Source organism: Crotalus tigris, unplaced genomic scaffold (genome assembly GCF_016545835.1).
Source record: "Crotalus tigris isolate CLP2741 ecotype Arizona unplaced genomic scaffold, ASM1654583v1 scf7180000018183.1131761, whole genome shotgun sequence".
Taxonomy (NCBI): domain Eukaryota; kingdom Metazoa; phylum Chordata; class Lepidosauria; order Squamata; family Viperidae; genus Crotalus; species Crotalus tigris.
The window spans coordinates 776,366-793,624 of NW_024096870.1; the positions used below are offsets into that span (position 1 = coordinate 776,366).

Consider the following 17,259-nt stretch of genomic DNA (forward strand, 5'->3'; position numbering starts at 1 on the left):
GTTACAACATTTTTGTGGTAGACACGTTTGTTTTAATGTAATTAAAAAAAAAAAAACACCGCTGACTGCACATACTAAACCTCCCACTAGGTGGCAGTGAAGTAACGTTAACAACCGCTAAAAGTATTAGGCTCTGAAGGACAAGATCAAGTGAAACCGAAAGTCATTTAAATCCAAAGCTCTTGTTTAATTTATACCTTGGCAGTTAGTTAAAGCTGAATTTTTTTTATTATGTGCTTAGCAAATTCAATAGTTTGAGTAGCCTTTAAGATCAAACTGGAATCAATGAGATACAATGGCAAAGTGGAAAGGAACTTGATTTTGGGAATAAATCTTGTTAGAGAAGCCAGGAAAGCAAGATGAACCTGGCATTCTTGCCAATACAAAATCACTTGCACTGTAGTTCCAGAAGAAATACTGCAAATATTCTTTTTTTTCCTGGAGCATCATCTGAGATGATTAACACTTTAGCTCCATATCCTCCATAGCAGTGTAGGAGATGGAACTACGTCACAGATTGTGGATTGTAGTGCAGGATTTCAAGGGTTCCAAGTTAATCCAGTGGCATTTAGCTTTAAGCAAGAGCAAATTTTTAAGAATATACAGTATCTGTCGCAGGTAATACTTTTCCTAACAATTTACCATAATTTACATGGGAAATTTTTATTTGCATACTTTTTGCACTTTAATATTTACATGTAGTTCAATGTTACACTTCTTACATAAATAATGCTGGCATAACCAAGAACAGTTTGCTGAAATATGGAGAATTTTTGCAAGTAGCATAGATAGACCTGAGTAACATTTACCCATATTTGATATAAGAAAGCTGCTAATATTAAAAGCACAAACACAAGTTCAGTTAACAGAAGAAAACATTACTTATATAGTCTTTAATAAAGAGACCCAGTTTAGTGTAGTGGTTAAGGCATCAACTCCCTAGAAACTGGGAGTCCGTGAGTTCTAGTCCCCTTCTTAAGCAAAAAGCCAGGTGGGTGATCTTGGGCTATTCACTTTCTCTTAACCCTGGGAAGGAGGCAATGGAAAAGCACTTCTGAAAAACCTTGCCAAAAAAACTGCCAGGACTTGTCCAGACAGTCTCTGACAAATGGACACGATTGAACAAGAAAAATAAAAATCTTTAGAGTGGTCTGGCTTTTTGTTAGATGTGTGAGAGGTAGATCCAGAGTGTTATATTATTTTATTCAGCAAAACAGATTGTGCAAACTTTAGTCCAATATACCATGGAAGTCTTGTGTTTTATCTATCCCACTTTAAGAAAAAGACAAAAATATTTTATTGAATGAGTGCAGTTGTGAATTTTATGCAGATTTGCTGGTGAAATTGTTTATAATAGTTATTAAATATAAAGTAAAAAGGTAAAAAAAATGGAACCAAGCATGTCAGACTGTAGAGTGAGTTGTTAAAAAGGTTTTTAAAAGCACATTTGTGAAACTCAAGTGGGTCAGTGAAACCCAGCTTTGTATCCTATGATAAGCCAGTAGCAATAAAACTTTTATAGCTCCCACACTGGCACATTTTCAACTGTGAGCAACAGTCATACCTAATCAATATACTGTGTTTTGATACTTGTTTAAAAGTATCATTGGTACATATTATATGATGTGACTCATATTGTAAGAGTTTTAATTGGTTCTAATGGAATAAAACTGCCTATCAGAGGAAAGGCACAGATAGTTACTTTAAAAACGTATGCCTTAATTAAGTATGATAAATTAAAGAGGTGGCAAAAGATTTACTCATGCCCAAGCTAGTCTTGAGAAATATTTCAAAATCTTGAGAAAGTGTGATTTCAGCTAGTTGTGGATCTCCTTTTGGAAAAGTATGTTACTCAAATCACAGTGCAATCATGTTTACATCTTTAAAAACTCCAGGAGGAGGATGGAATATTAGGCATGTTTGCTGCCTTGAATTATTTATAAAAGTAATAAAGGTGGCATAAAAATATCTAATAAATGAAATCAATTAATCAGACAATAAATATATGTTCATTCTGTTTCCTTTCTTGCTTGAAGAAGGCTATGCACTCCCACTATAGACACTGATTATTGGTTTACTGGATTACTTCTTGCCATAAGTAATAAAAATCCACAGAATAAAAATAAAACAGTAAAATAAAAAATGAAATGAACAAACCAACTTGCAGTACACACAGAATCTGTGCTAGAACATTATGTTCCTGTTTGCTTGCATTTATTTAATTAGGATATCCATATACAGCTACTTCCCACAATACCACCTTATAGTAGAGGTTATCATCTAGCCAATTTAATCTAATTCTTGTGAAATAGTTTGTTGTTTTTTTGTAAGTACTAAATGGACAAGGACAATGATTTGGCATCCTCCATAGTCTGTGACTGGGAATCAGCTGGCCACAAAGGACAGGGTATCTCTCTGCTTGGTCTTTAACAGGATGTAGCAGGAATCATGTTTAGAAAGGGAAAGAGGTATTGGCATTAAAGACTGGCATATATTTGCTGAAGTTTTCTTTTCATGCAAGGGTAAACTATGTTATTTACTTTAACAGTGCACATTTTGATATTTTGGTCTTAATATTTGCTATAGTGAATCTGCTAAAGCTTGCTCTTATGTAGGAAGTCAATCAATAGACTTCAATTGATGCAATTCAGTCGATGGGTTTAGTTCCAACTAAATAGGCTAATGTCTTTAAATGGCACGAGACTTAAAGAAAGTTTGTTGCAACTCATTGAAATAATTATCCCTCTGGAATTCATTTAATCTGAATGTCCAGTTGACATTTACACCCAAATACTCAGGAGATTCAATTAAGATAAGTAAGTTTCCTGTTTGTGAAATACAAGTTACTTCATTTTCCTGAGTGATTTTAAAGAGAGAGAAAAGCAGTATTCTGTGCTTGGAAGATAAACACAGAGCAGGAAAGAACAAAGTTCAGTTCTTTGTAACAGGCCGTGGCCAGTATGTGATTTCATCTTATATATTAAATTGTTGGTGAATAGATTTTAACAGAAAGCTAAACCAGTAAGAAATGTGGGCAAAGATCCAATGAATTCAGAACCAGTTCCATGACGCCAACCTAGTTTAACCCTTGCTCTTTCTCAAACAAACAAACAAAAAAAAAAAACAGAAACAAAAACAAAACTACCATACTTATGTTGCATGGTAATTTTTTTTAAAAGATATTTTACTCTGAATTGCAAAGTAAGCAGTTATAATTGTCAAAATTACCATACTTATGTTGCATGGTAATTTTTTTAAAAAGATATTTTACTCTGAATTGCAAAGTAAGCAGTTATAATTGTCAAAATATGCATACAGAAAGGCAGTTTGGGAAATGCACAAGAGATTTTAAAAAATCAAATTTTAGTAGACTAGAATAAGGCTGTGTGTGAGCTCATGTTGCTTATTTGAGCTTTGTGGAAACTGAGGAAAAATATACTGTTGATTGTTGCATAAGCAATAATGTCTTTAGGCTTAGTAGATATGGGCACACAAGCTGAAGTTTGTTTAATTTCTGGCAAAGATTAAATTGACCTTAAGCAGACTTCAATGGTACTATTAAACTTATATTGGACTTCTAAATTATGAATGGCAGCTGGGAAAAGATGCTTGGCTCTCTCCCATCAGACTGAGATTATAATTGATTCTTAATATACTCAAATAGCTCTTAGAATGTCATGTGACTTTCTGGACTCATTCAACATAAGATTCAAATTCAACCCTTGTAGGATTACTTTTCCCCCCACATAAAAATGCTTGCTTTGGAAACAATTTTCCACTATGCCACTCTTCACTGTAGCACTGTACTACAAAATTAAAATGAAAACAATGACTTAAATATTTGACTGGAAAATTGTGGGTCTTTTGCAATTTGGCTAAGCTGTCTACATCATGTGGTTCATAAATCTGAAAAAAGCTCCAGGTTTCTGCTAGGTTTTTAATTTACCAAAGATTAATAGATTGTATGCAGAAAGCTACTGTTGTACACAATAAAGGACTTGTAAATATACTTTCCAAATGCATACTAGGTAATGACATTATTTGGTAGCAGAAAGACACTCCAAGCTTGCTTTGCAAACATAGAGCAACCTCTTGTCTGAGTAATTCATGACCTGTTGAAGTAATTCAATGATGGTACAAATATCAATTAAATGGATACAAATGTGTGATTGAAAAGAAAACTGTGAGGCTAAGCGTCTATGGAGATTCTCAATCATCCAGGTCATAGTTATCCCAAAGATGCTTTTTCAGGAGGCAACTGAACTTTCTTGTTTTTCTTTGAAGACATTTCGCTTCTCATCCAAGAAGCTTCTTCAGCTCTGACTGGGTGGTGGGGAATGGAAGGATTTAAATTCCTTGTAGACAGCTGTTCATTTGCATTCTTTTAGCGAGTAGTTAAAGCTACCTGGAGGCTTATCTGTGTCTTCAGGGTCACCTGAGTAGTGCAAATAGGTGTGAAGCCTTCTTGGAACTACTGAAAGGACTGTGTTGTAGACTGGTGATAGATAATGTTGTGTCCGTCCCCCTCTGTTGAGAGAGGACTGTTCAATTTTGACATAGATGGCCTCTTTGACCCCTCTTTCAAACCAGTGGACTTCTCTGTCCAAAATGTAGACTTTGCTGTCTTCAAAAGAGTGACCTTTGTCTTTTAAATGCAGATAAACTGCTGACTCTTGTCCTGATGGATTTGTTCTCCTATGTTGTACCATGCGTTTATGAAGTTGTTTTATTTCCCCAATGCACAGATCTGCACAGGGCTCACTGCATTGTACTGCATATACCAAGTTGCTGTTGAGCAAATGCAAATAAACAGCTGTCTGCAGGACTATAAATCTTTCCATTCCCCACCATCCAGTCAGAGTTGAAGAAGCTTCTTGGATGAGAAGTGAAACGTCTTCAAAGAAAAACAAGAAAGTCCAGTTGCCTTGTGAAAAAGCATCCTCGGGATAACTGAGACTAAGATTCCATATTATTTTAAATGTGATCTAAATAGGATTATGAAGAAGAGTATCACAAGAAAAGTATCTGCAAGAAGAAAATAGAATCCATATGAATCTCTCAGAATTAAAAATAATTGAATAAATGCCCATTTCCATATGTTTTCATTTTTAAAAAGTTCTTGAAGAACTTTGTAGAAGAAACATATGGTGTCAAATAGATGAAAAATTCCCTTATCTCATTTTAAAATGATAAAATACTAAACACTGACAATTTGAAGTGTCATATTCTCTGGATACTTCAAAGACTAGTTGGAGTTTAGCAGGAAAGACAGAAAAAATGAAAATGGTAAGGTCTGCTATAATTCATGAGCTGACTTAAACCAATGGTTTCAAACTATTTCAAACTTGTAGATGAAAGCATAGCGTAGCAGCTAAAGCCTTAGAGCATATACCTGGATTCCACATCCTACTCTGGTTCTAAATGATCTTCTAAAGCAACGTTTCTCAATCTTGGCAACTTTAAGATGTGTGGACTTCAATTCCTAGAACTCCCCAGTCAGCCCATGAATTGCCCATGTTGGATAGGGAATTCTGTAAATTGATGTTCATGCATCTTAAAGTTCTCAAAGTTGGAAACACTGTCTTAGAGTGTGACAAATGATGGAGGAGTGGATGAATTGACTTGGGTATGCTAAATTTCCATAAAAACGATAATGCTAATTGCAACCTTTTTAAAAAAGGGAAAAGTAATAGAGTGTACATGGAAGAAAGGGGAGAAATCCAAATATTAACATAACTATTAATGATTGTGTTATTTTTATTATTTTAGAAATAGACATTCTTCTCCATAACAAAATTCCATAACTAACATGTCTGATTATTTGAATGATAGTGATGACACTGGAGAAATATAAAGCCATTGTCCAACTACAAAATTATCTACCTGCAGTATGGGTAGTGGAATATTAGTTTTCTTTTAAGAACTGTGAATTGATACCATCTCTTTGTCATTGTTGTCTTCTGCTTCTGTCTGTAATTATCTCCCTTTTTTGTTGTTTTCAAAGAATGTAGCTAAATACTCTATATTGTATCTCGACAGAGTATTTTGGTTTTAGTGTTTCAGGCAGCATTTGAATTTTAGGGAAAGGTCAAGGCTTCATTGTGTGATATGTTAAATATATACTTAATTTGAGATACTATCAGATTGTTCTGTAAGTGACAACGCAAACTCAATTTCTTTTCACTTTGTTAACTGGATGCATGCCAGCCTATTTAGTTAGCAGAATTCTTGCTATTTATGAATCCCAGAAGGCATTTCTTTTTGTTATTGTTAAGGAATGAATTGTTAAGTAATTGGTAACTCACTCTATTTACAGAAGGCTACAAGGGTTTAAAACTCATTCCAGATCTTTGATATACAGTAACATCCTATAGATATTACGAGTACATAATAATCCTGCTAATTAAATTATTTTCCCATTTTGGGGTGAGTTGTAAAGAAAGCCCTTATGATTATAGTTTACTCTGTGACACCTATCTGTATACACAAATATAATGAGACAGAGAAAACCAACACAAGAGACAGAAAGGAAAATAAAGCAGCTCACAAATTATCCAGGATAGTTTCTGTTAGTAAGGCATTTGAGCAAGAATTCTGACCATCCAGATCAGTGGTTCTCAACCTGTGGGTCGGGACCCCATTTGGGGTCGGATGACCATTTCACGGGGGTCGCCAAACAACTCAGTCTGCCATTTTTTCCCCCTTTTCCTTAGCTGTGCTACTCCCTTTTATTCTATTGGCTTTTGAAAGCCAATAGAATAGACTCTCTTGAATAGAGTCTAATTCTATTGGCTTTCAAAAGCCAATAGGAATTGTCCAGGCTGTCTCTGCCCTGCTGAGCCCGCCAAAAGTCCCATTCTGCAAACGGTGCTGCACCAGTTGAGTAGTCCTCGACTTACGACCGGTTGAGTAGTCCTTGACTTACGACCGGTTGGGGGTCGCAGCATTAAAAGGTTGAGAACCACTGATCCAGATACTATTAGAAGGGCATCATTCAGTTTGCCTGTTAGGTAAGTATTGGGAGTAGATGCAATTATCACTAATGGTTTGAATCATTCTGGAGTTTCAATATTTCATTCCAGGATAGAACTACACTGGTATTTCCTATATCTTCTAAGGTGCTTTTGTTTTATGTGACACAGTGTGTTACTTATCACATCTAATCCCAGTACTGATATAATCATTAGCAATTTTCTTTCCTTGAGATCAACACAAGTATGCATTTAGAGAGAAGTAACTTTCATGTATGTCCTCTAATTTTAGTAATCTTAAGTTTTTTCAATCATTGCCTGATCTGTGATAAAGCTGATTTAAAGTTTCTCATGGGTGGGCAAATAAATAAATAGCAAGTGTGTTCATTTTCTCTAGTATTTGGCTTTTACTTTCTCCCCACATCTTTATCTATTTCTAGTGTAAATTTCCACCATGGGAAGGGCAGAGCTGGTCCCTCCCTAAAGATGAGATATAATTAGATATTTGCATAGTATGCTACAGGATCACCTGATTTCCCTTTAGGAGCCATGGTAAGTAGTCAAAGAATCTGATGCCTAAAATTGAAATGGTAATTACATTATGGGACATTATTAATTTAAAATGCAGAAGAGAGTTCATCATAAACATGTTTTAAATAGTAGTAAATATGAATTGTATGAGAGTGGCTTAGATTGTTTCAGGACTTTTTCAAAAATCAAGAGTTGCTCAAATAAAGTGCTGCTGTCTAATAGACCTGTTCCTAATCATTTATTGATTGGAAATTGATCAAAGAGAGAAGCAACCAGGAATTAAGGAGAAACTTCCTGAGGACAATCAACCAGTGGAATGGCTTGCCTCCAGAAATCATAGGCGCTCCATCATTGGAGGTTTTTAAGAAGAGATTAGACAATCACCTGTCTGAGATGGTATAGGTTCTCCTGCTTGAGCATGGGGCTGGACTAGAAGACCTCCCAAGTCCCTTCCAGCTCTATTCTGTTTTGTTCTATTCTGTTCTATTCTAAGATGAACTGATGCAGTGATCAAATGACATTGTAGCTGAAGGCTTGCAATTATCATACATTCCAAACTTTCTTTGATCTTTTTGACATATGGGAAAAAATATTTCAATGGAGAGGTTGCTGTTTTTTGAATCAAGAACATAGCATTCTCTTGCCTCCCATTATCAGCTTTTGGCTTGGTAAAGGAATACAAATGTAAGAATCTCACCTTACCAATAATTTTAAGAAACCAGAGGCTTTCTGCTAACCAACTGACTAAAAGAAACAGCACACTGATGGCAGAAAAAGAAAAAGAATGGAATGTGTCTGTCCTCATCACAGTGTAAACATCTTGTTTTAATCCTTGGATGAGTTTTGGATTCAGAAAAATTGGATGATGGAAAGCACTAAGCCCACTTCTTATAACTCTAAATTTATGCATAATTATCTCAATACAACTATGTAATATACAATGACATCCATTTCTTAACATAAATTAATAATTGATGTAAACAATTATCTAACAGTTACAGAAACACAAAGTAAAATCAATAACAATAACAGAATTGATTCCAGAGTATGGGAGCCAAATGGGAAAAAGCTTCAAAACTTGAGAGGTAAATTAATATGAGGGAAAAAAAATAATTAACCATGATTGTGTTATTGAATCAAGGATACAAAATATAGTTAAGGTTTTTAAATAACTCAGATGAACACCTGAGATTTAAACTGATAATATTTCTGAAAACCAAACCAATGTGATGATGAAATTACCTATTCAATTATATCTGATTCTAGGCAATTCTATAGACCAGTTCCCTCCACAGTTTTCAATCTAGTATACCGTAGCTTCTTTCAGTTGTTTTATGCTCTGACACCTTTGCTGTTGTCTAGCCACTGTGGTTTTTAGCAGCCTCATTTCCTTTTTCTGTTGACTATTCCAAGCATAAGTGCCTTTTCCAGGGAATTTGATCACATGACATGGCTCAAATAAGTAAGGTAGAATGTTGTGATTTTGTCTTCTAGTGATATGTCTGGTTTTACACAGTCCAGTACTTTCTTGTCATCTTTGCTGTCCAGGGAATGCACAGGAGTTCTAACATCACAACGTGAATGAATCAATTTTCCTTTCATCTAGTTTTTCATGGTCCAACTTTTGCAGCTAAGGATATCTATGAGAAACATGATAGAATATAGGAATCTATAAAAGAAGAATGGGAATATATTAAAAACAACCTAACACTACACAAGCTGTACTACTTTGGACCTAAATCTAATAACAAAGTGTACAAAATAATCATGGACTTAAATCTGAACTAAAAGAATGCTCACAGATAACTGAGAGAAGACATTTTCTCTTTAGCAAAAAATGTAAAACCTGACAAAAGGCATGGCGCCTAATGAACCGGGATAAGATAAAGGGGTGTCAAATACCACAAATCAGAAGCTCTAATATAAATGATTGGAGATTTGTTTTAGCCAGCAGCAAATCATTGGCCACAGCCAATTAAGTAAAATGACCCACATGAAAATCTGATTGAAATGGATTAATAAAATCTTGTGTGTGACCCTTTTGGAAAAATATATAGTATATTTTAATTTTGTTTTTGCATGAGAATGCAATATTGTTTGTAAATATTTAAGCTATGCACTGGCTAAAAGGCAAATATTACCTCAAGAGTTACCTTGAGGTAAGATAGGCAGCCTATACATTTTATAAATAAATAATAAACTAATTTCCATTTCAAAATAGCTACCCAAAGTGTTTCCTTCTGTGTCTGAATCAGTGCTTAAATATTGTATATAATAAGTAATATTAATATGCACACCAGCCTGCTTTCTCTTATTGACCATGATATATATTGTTGAAAATAATTGTTCTAGGCACCTAATCTATATTATTAGGGGGAAAATAATTATCTATTAGTCTTAACTTTTTATAATACCTTTTCTAGACCAACAGCTGAAAACAGTGGAAATTAATCTGTAGATTCTATAATCATAAACATTAGAGAAGGGGTCCAGTTTTCATCAATTAAACTTAATCACATCTTAGAGTAATTCACTATTCTCTATTTGATAAATCATCTACACCAGTATTCACTTTCCAGTATTCTATTAATGAATTTTTTAACCCAGCTATATTGTGTAAATAAAGATACAGCTATTGCTGGAGTACTTTGTATTGCTTTTTTTATGAGATACAGTTTAAAGTTAAAGTCCACACAAGAAAAAACATGCATATTCACTGAATGTTCAGTAGGGACAAAGTTGTTAATTTAATACTGTTACTATGTGCCACCTACTAGGGGAATATTCCTTTAATTAAATTCCATTGTATGTATTAGTCAGCATTACCAGTATCAGTCTTGCAAACATGTATTTTCCTAATCTTGTTACAACACAGTACGTAGAGAGTAGTTCTGATATATCTTCCAGGGAACAAACAATAGCATTGGATGTTGCTTAATCTCAGTAATGGACTGGATGACAGAAAACAAGATAAAGCTAAATCCAGGTGCAATAGAAATATTGTTTTAGAAAGCAAGTTTCTGTAATTGATATGAGGCTTCCTCTGGATGGGCTATACCAGGGGTAGGCAACCCAAAACACTCGAAGAGCCACTTGGACCCGTTTCCCACCCAAAACAAAACACTGGGAGCCGCAAAATCCTTTTGACATTTAAAATGAAGATAATACTGCATATATTCTTTTTTATCTTTTGTGTGTGTGTGTTTGTGTGTGTGTGTCTTTTAAAATATTAAAAATGCAAATCCTGGGCATTATGTTAACAAATAAAAGAAAAAAAATGAACACCAGGATATAATAAACCAGCCTGTTTAATATAAACAAGCCTGTGGTTAAGAATAGTCACTAAGCTTTCATTCGGCCAAAAACTGCTGGCATCATCAGAATTAGAATAGAAGGAGACCGGGAAGGCAGCTCATATAGCCTCCTGCCTCTGCGCCCGGCTCCTTGAGCGTGTCAAGGAGGGAGGGGGAAGACAGAGAGCAGGAATGCTGGAACAGCTGCTTGTTGCAGGACTGGAGTGCAGGAATTATGACAACGGCTTGATGGGGGAGGATAATGGCCCTGGGAGGGAGGGAGTCTGGGCTCAGGGACGCCCTCCAAGTGCTTGCACACGCTCTAAAAGAGCACTTGAGGATCGTAAAACAACCAGTGGAGCCAAGGACAGTTTGCCTGATGCGGAACAACTCTGTGCGATACGGATTAATACAATCAACGGGCCGATGACGTGCTCAAGGAGCCGGGCACAGAGGCAGGAGGCTATATGAGCTGCCTTCCCAATCTCCTTCTATTCTAACTCTGATGACACCAGCAGTTTTTGGCTGGACGAAAGTTTAGTGACTCTTCTTAACCACAGGCTTGTTTATATTAAACAGGTTGGTTTATTATATTCTGGTGTTCGTTTTTTTATGTGTGTGTGTATGTATGTGTGTGTGTGTGTGTGTATATATATATATATATATATATATATATATATATATATATATATAGTAAAAAAGGATATATGCAGTATTATCTTCATTTTAGATGTCAAAAGGTCTCTCTCCCTCCCTCTTTCTGTCCTTGGTCTGCCAGTCCTTTGCCCTCAGTGTGTTTGTTTGTTTGTGTGTGTGCGTGCGTGTGTATGTGTGTGTGTGTGTGAGAGAGAGAGAGGCACTTGCGCTTCCTCTCTCTCTTCCTCTCCCTCTCTTTCCTCTTTCCCTCCTTCTCTTTCCTCTCCCTCTTTCTCTTCTCTCCACCTCTCTCTTCTCTCTCTCTTTCCTCTCTCTTTCTCTTCTTTCTCTTCTATCTTTCTTCTCTGTCTTTCCTTCTGGAGAGGAAAGTTTATCCAGATCTCATTTAGACGTGACTCTCTCATAAACATAGTGTGAAATCCTTGCCTGAGAGAGAGACAGAGAGAGAGGGAAGGAGGGAGGGAGGCTGGGTCTCCACTGAGCATTATCTCTTCAACAGCATTACTGTGCCCTATCCACCTCTTTTCATCGGCTCCTGATAGATATGACAGACAGGTGGGTTTTGGGTTCCTGCCAAGGCCACACATGAGCCCCCCACTCCACCTCGGAGGCTGACAATGTTGGTTCTGTCTACCGGAGAAAATAGCTCTTGACAAGATCAGTTTTCAGCCGTTTGCGGGAGTTTCTTCCATTCTGCAGGTCCAGCCGAGCGAGCAGCTCTTTGACAGATAATCCACCTGCAACCAACAGCCTGGCAGCAGGATGGGGGTCTCTCTGTTTCCCCCCCACTCCCCAATTAGCATTCTCCCTGCTTAACCAGAAATGGACACAGGCGGTATCATCGGCTTAACAACCAAAGAAGCTTGGCCACCTCGGCTGCCCAGGGATGGCAGAGGAAGCAATGCCCCCACTGGCCCAGCCTGAACTGCCACCCAGCCTGGGGCAATGCATAGCCAGCTTAGCGGCCCAGGAACGATGCTCCCGCCGGCTGCCACCCGGCCCGAGACAACACGTAGCTGGCTTAGAGGCCCAAAAACTGATGCCCCCGCCGGCCGCTGGGACTGCCACCTGGCCCAGGGCCGGCCCAGGAACAATGCCCCCACCAGCAGGGAACAGCCCAAAAACCGATGCCCAGCTGGGACCGTCGCCTGGCCCAGGGCGACACATGGCTGGCTCAGCAGCCCGGGGATGGCCCAGGAATGATGCCCCCGCTGGCCGCCGGCCCAGCCAGGACTGTCACCTGGCCTGGGCAACATATGGCCGGCTCATTTACCTGGTACAGGTAAACTGGGAGGGGCCGCGCCACCTGCCCCACGGCTGTTTCACGGCGGTGCTCCACGGACTTGAAACCCCCTCCCTCCCCCTGCCACTCACCCTCCAACTCCGGCTCTGCTGCTGCTTGGCCAACCGGGGCCGCAGCTTGCGGGAGGGCTGGCCCACTCAGCTGGGCCACTCCCAGTGGGGATCCCGGGACTTTCCACGCGGCTCCCCAGCTATGTGCACCTTGGATGGGGCTAGCCTGGGAAAGGGACTTCCTGGCCACCCTTCTCCCAGGGAGCGGGGCGCAGGGTGAATCAGGAGCTCTGCAAGGGGGCAAGTCTGCATGAGAGAGAAAGAGAGAGAGAGAGAGAGAGAGAGAGAGAGAGAGAGAGAGAGAGAGAGAAGGAAAGCGCAAGTGCCTCTTCATCTCTGTCTCTGTCTCTCTCTGCAAATGGTGGAGGCTCCGGAGCTGCAGGAGATGGCTCAAAGAGCCATATGTGGCTCTGGAGTTGCCGACCCGTGCGCTATACCGATCCAGAAACAGTACATTACCAGTTTGGGAGTGCTCCTTGATCACTATATACTACTGGATTTGCAAATGGCAGATGAACCAGCTGCATTTAGCAGTTATCCACAACTTGGTTACAGCCATTTCTTGGCTATATTGTTAACTGGCCTAGTATCTGGGCTGTTAGGAATATCTATTCTGGATATCTCTATTGTTTTTTAATTGTTTCTATTGTTTTAAAATATTTTTAGTTATTTGATTGTGATATATATTTTTGAATTAAGCCACCCAGATTCATTGACTGAGAGGGTGGCTATGGAAATTGAATAAACAAACAAACAAATAAATAAATAAATAAATAAATAAAATCTACCTTAACAAATGCTTAATAAATGACAGCGTGAGCCTTCTGTTGTTGAAGAGCTTCTGAAAATCGTAATCAACACAAAATATACCATAGCAGTTACAACAGTATTTTTCAACCTTAGAAACTTTAAGATGGATGAACTTCAACTTCCAGAATTCCTTAGCCAGCTACAGTAGTTCTTCTGATGCTTCCAATGAAAGATCTGTTTCCAAAGTCCTGAGAAATACAGGTAGTCCTCAACTTACAACAGTTCATTTAGTAACCATACAAAGTCACAACAGCACTGAAAAAAGTGACTTATGATCATTTTTCACACTTATGACTGTTGCACCATCCCCATGGTCATGTGATTTATATTCAGATGTTTGACAATTGACTCACACTTATGACAGTTGCAGTGTCCCAGGGTCTTGCGATCGCCTTTTCCAACCTTCTGACAAGCAAAATCAATGAGGAAACCAGATTCACTTAACAACCATGTGACTAATTTAACATCTGTAGTAATTCACTTAACAACCATGTGACTAATTTAACATCTGTAGTAATTCAGTTAACAGATGTGGCAAAAAAGTCATAAAATGGGGCAAAATTCAGTTACCATCCCTGATGTTGTTAGAAGCACAACTTTTGACTATCCTACTCAGGTCTTCTCTTAGTGAATCTATAGCTGTGGAATGTGCTCCCTTTTAATCGCTCTAAACTGCCTTCATTGCTGAAAAACAAGTTGGAGTAGAACTCCAATAAATAAATGATGAAATAAATTTCTGAAGTATTTACAAGAAACATGAATGTTCTGGTTGATCTTTTTCAATGTGTAATGGGCAATTTATACAATTATTTGCTTTTGGATTATTTACCCTCCCTTAAATAATGTTTCACTTTGCATAAGCGTAGATATATCTCTATTAAATATGTGTTGATATGAGTTCTATAGGTCTCTGGATTAGTATCCTATTGTTTCTACCTATCGTTAGAAATACATATTTATAATACACATTTTATACCAAATTGTTTTATAAATGCAGTCATAGGGATTAATTTGTAGGAATGTATTTGATTAGAAAATAGGTCACATGGAAAGCAAAATTGGCAGTATTTTAGATCTGTTTCCAATTATACTGTTTTCTTTATTGTAGTTCAGTTTTGGATCTCTTAATCGTTTCTATAAACATTGGATATTTCAAATATGCTTGAATGCGTAGCATCTGTAGCTGTCAGTTTCTTTTCCTAATTTTTTGAATGTCATAAACTTATGGACTAAAACTTCTATATTTCTTGCCTTGCAACCATAAATTGTTTTCCTAGTGACTTTATATAGAAAGTAATCTAGGGCTTTTGTCATAGAGTTTATCACCAACATAATTGAAAACCCACTAGCCAACAAGTTAAAGTCAGTGTATTCCAATTAAAATGATCTGTTATTTTCATGTTATCTCTCATGGTTTTGCTCACTTGTTTTCAGATTCTATATTCCTGTTTGCTAGTTTTGTCTGATCATGTTACAAATTATGATTTAGTAATCTGATCTTCACCCTTTTCTTAGAAATCTTTTCACTGTTCGTATTATACAAGATATTCCTCACTTCCAAATAGTGTCATATAATGAGAATTCTACTCCTAGCAGATTTTTTAGCCAAAGCACTGATTCAGCTCACATCTTCGTATATTTTTTTAGTTGCCACAGGCATTCTATCTCTTTGTTTTAGACTTTGATGCATTTTTCCTTTTGCTATTTCAGTTCTTGAGACTTTTTTGAATTCCAAGCTGGTGCTGGGAGATTTATTTTTGGCACCATGATTAAATTCACACATGTTAAGCTAGATTTTCGCTAAACTGTAGCAGTCTGGTCTGTGTATAATCCTAAAACATGAAAACTAGATTAATACATCATACAAAGACAAAAAAGGTGGTGCAGTGGGTCAGCGGTTAAGACACTGGGCTTGTCGCCTGGAAAGCCAGCAGCCCAGGTTCAAGACCTGAGTACCACATGATGGGATGAGCTCCGCTCTTCACCCTAGTTCGTCCAACGTAGCAGTTTGAAAACATCAAATGTGAAGATAAATAGATACACTGTGGTGGGAAGGTAACAGCGCTCCATGATGTCATGCTGGCCACATGACTACAGAAATGTCTTCGGTCAGCACTGGCTCAATGGTCTTGAAACAGAGATGAGCACAGCTCTCTATAATTAGCAATGACTAGAGGCGTAAAATCCACAGGAACTCCTTTACCTTTTTTACAAGACAGTAACAAACAAATATTATAGAATAATATCCTGTATTAACTAGGCCTGTGACTGTTGACCATTGATGGTTTCATCTTATCTTTGTGTTTAATATATGTGTGAATCTGAGGAAGAGATTTCAGGATTTTTGTCAGAACTGATGATACCCAACCTTATCTCTTTTCTCCATTTCAATACAAGAAAGCTGTCCTCATTCTAATTTGGTAACTGAACCTGACAATTAGGAGTGTAATGAAAAAAAAGTCAAGACAATATCCACAATGGTAGAATTGAAGCTCTGCCAATTTTTTTTTTATATATAAGTGTGTGTCACATAAAACTGATGCATGCTCCAGTCCATGGTTGTCCAATGTTTTGGCTTACCTATGCTGCATTGACTAAGAGGAACAGTCTTGGGCAGCATATAAAATATATAATAAAATATATATAAATATATATTTAATGTATATAAATAACAAACTTTGTTCATTTTTTATTTTTTTATTAATTTGTGAGGCCATGATACTAGCTGTTTGGGGCCACATAACACCCATGAGCCATATGTGGACACTTGTACCCTAATCAATTTCCGATCAGCTAAAGAGAATAATTAGAAATCAGGGATTTACTCAAACTGGACTCATAGTTTGGGTGTATTTTTGAATTCAGACATGAATATGGATTCTGAGTTTTCCTACTGGTTTAAGGTATATTTCCTCTCTCTTATGTGCCAAACACTCCATTCTTGAAGATACCAGTAATTAACTCCATGAATAAATTACTTTCAAGGCTTAGCAGGTTAGGTGATGGTTTGGATATCAGGCAGGCATTTGCATATTTATGCTGTTCAATGGAAGCAACTCCCTTAATTTAATCAGTGGAATAAATATATAAACGGTTTCTCATCCCTCTACAGCCACCTGAAAGTTTCTCATACTTGGCAGCCTTCCAGTTATCTGGAAGACTTCTGGGTGTCTTTCATTGGATAATAAACACGTAACACAGCAGCACGTGTACAAGAGAGAAAGAGACAATCTGCAATTTTTTTAAAGGACATGTTTACAGAAAAATGGCACCCTGTATCTCAGCAGTCTCCAACCTTTCTGGGTTTGTGGATCAATGGGAGGGAGGGGATGATTTCACACACATATATGCTTTATTGTATATACTGGATTCTGAAGAATATTATTGTAATGCAAATAGCAATAAAATGTCACTTCTGAATATTAGCCTAAGCTTGATTTCTTTATGTATTATGAATTAATGCAAATGTGCTCTGTTAAAAATATAATTTTCAAATTATAGCCCTCTCTTATCAGAGGGGGAAGGATACAACATCATCTATCTCCACTCTACAACACAATCCTTTCAGCAGTTCCAAGAAGGCTCCACACCCATTTACACCACTCAGGTTATCCTGAGGATACAGATAAACTTCAAGTGGCCTC

General features: G+C 37.4%; 1 protein-coding gene across 2 annotated transcripts in view; it reads left to right on the plus strand.

Annotated features, from left to right (window-relative positions):
• The window catches only part of CEP44 (centrosomal protein 44), a 90,776-nt gene that overhangs the window by 54,668 nt on the left and 18,849 nt on the right, over positions 1 to 17,259 (plus strand). The window contains exon 12 of one of the 2 annotated variants that reach the window (XM_039348831.1): positions 16,728 to 17,219. The exons of the other annotated variant lie outside the window; for it this stretch is intronic. The gene's annotated coding sequence lies outside the window, so the exon portion shown is untranslated. Of the gene's footprint in view, positions 1 to 16,727; positions 17,220 to 17,259 lie in introns of those variants that run through there. 2 annotated transcript variants of the gene reach the window in all.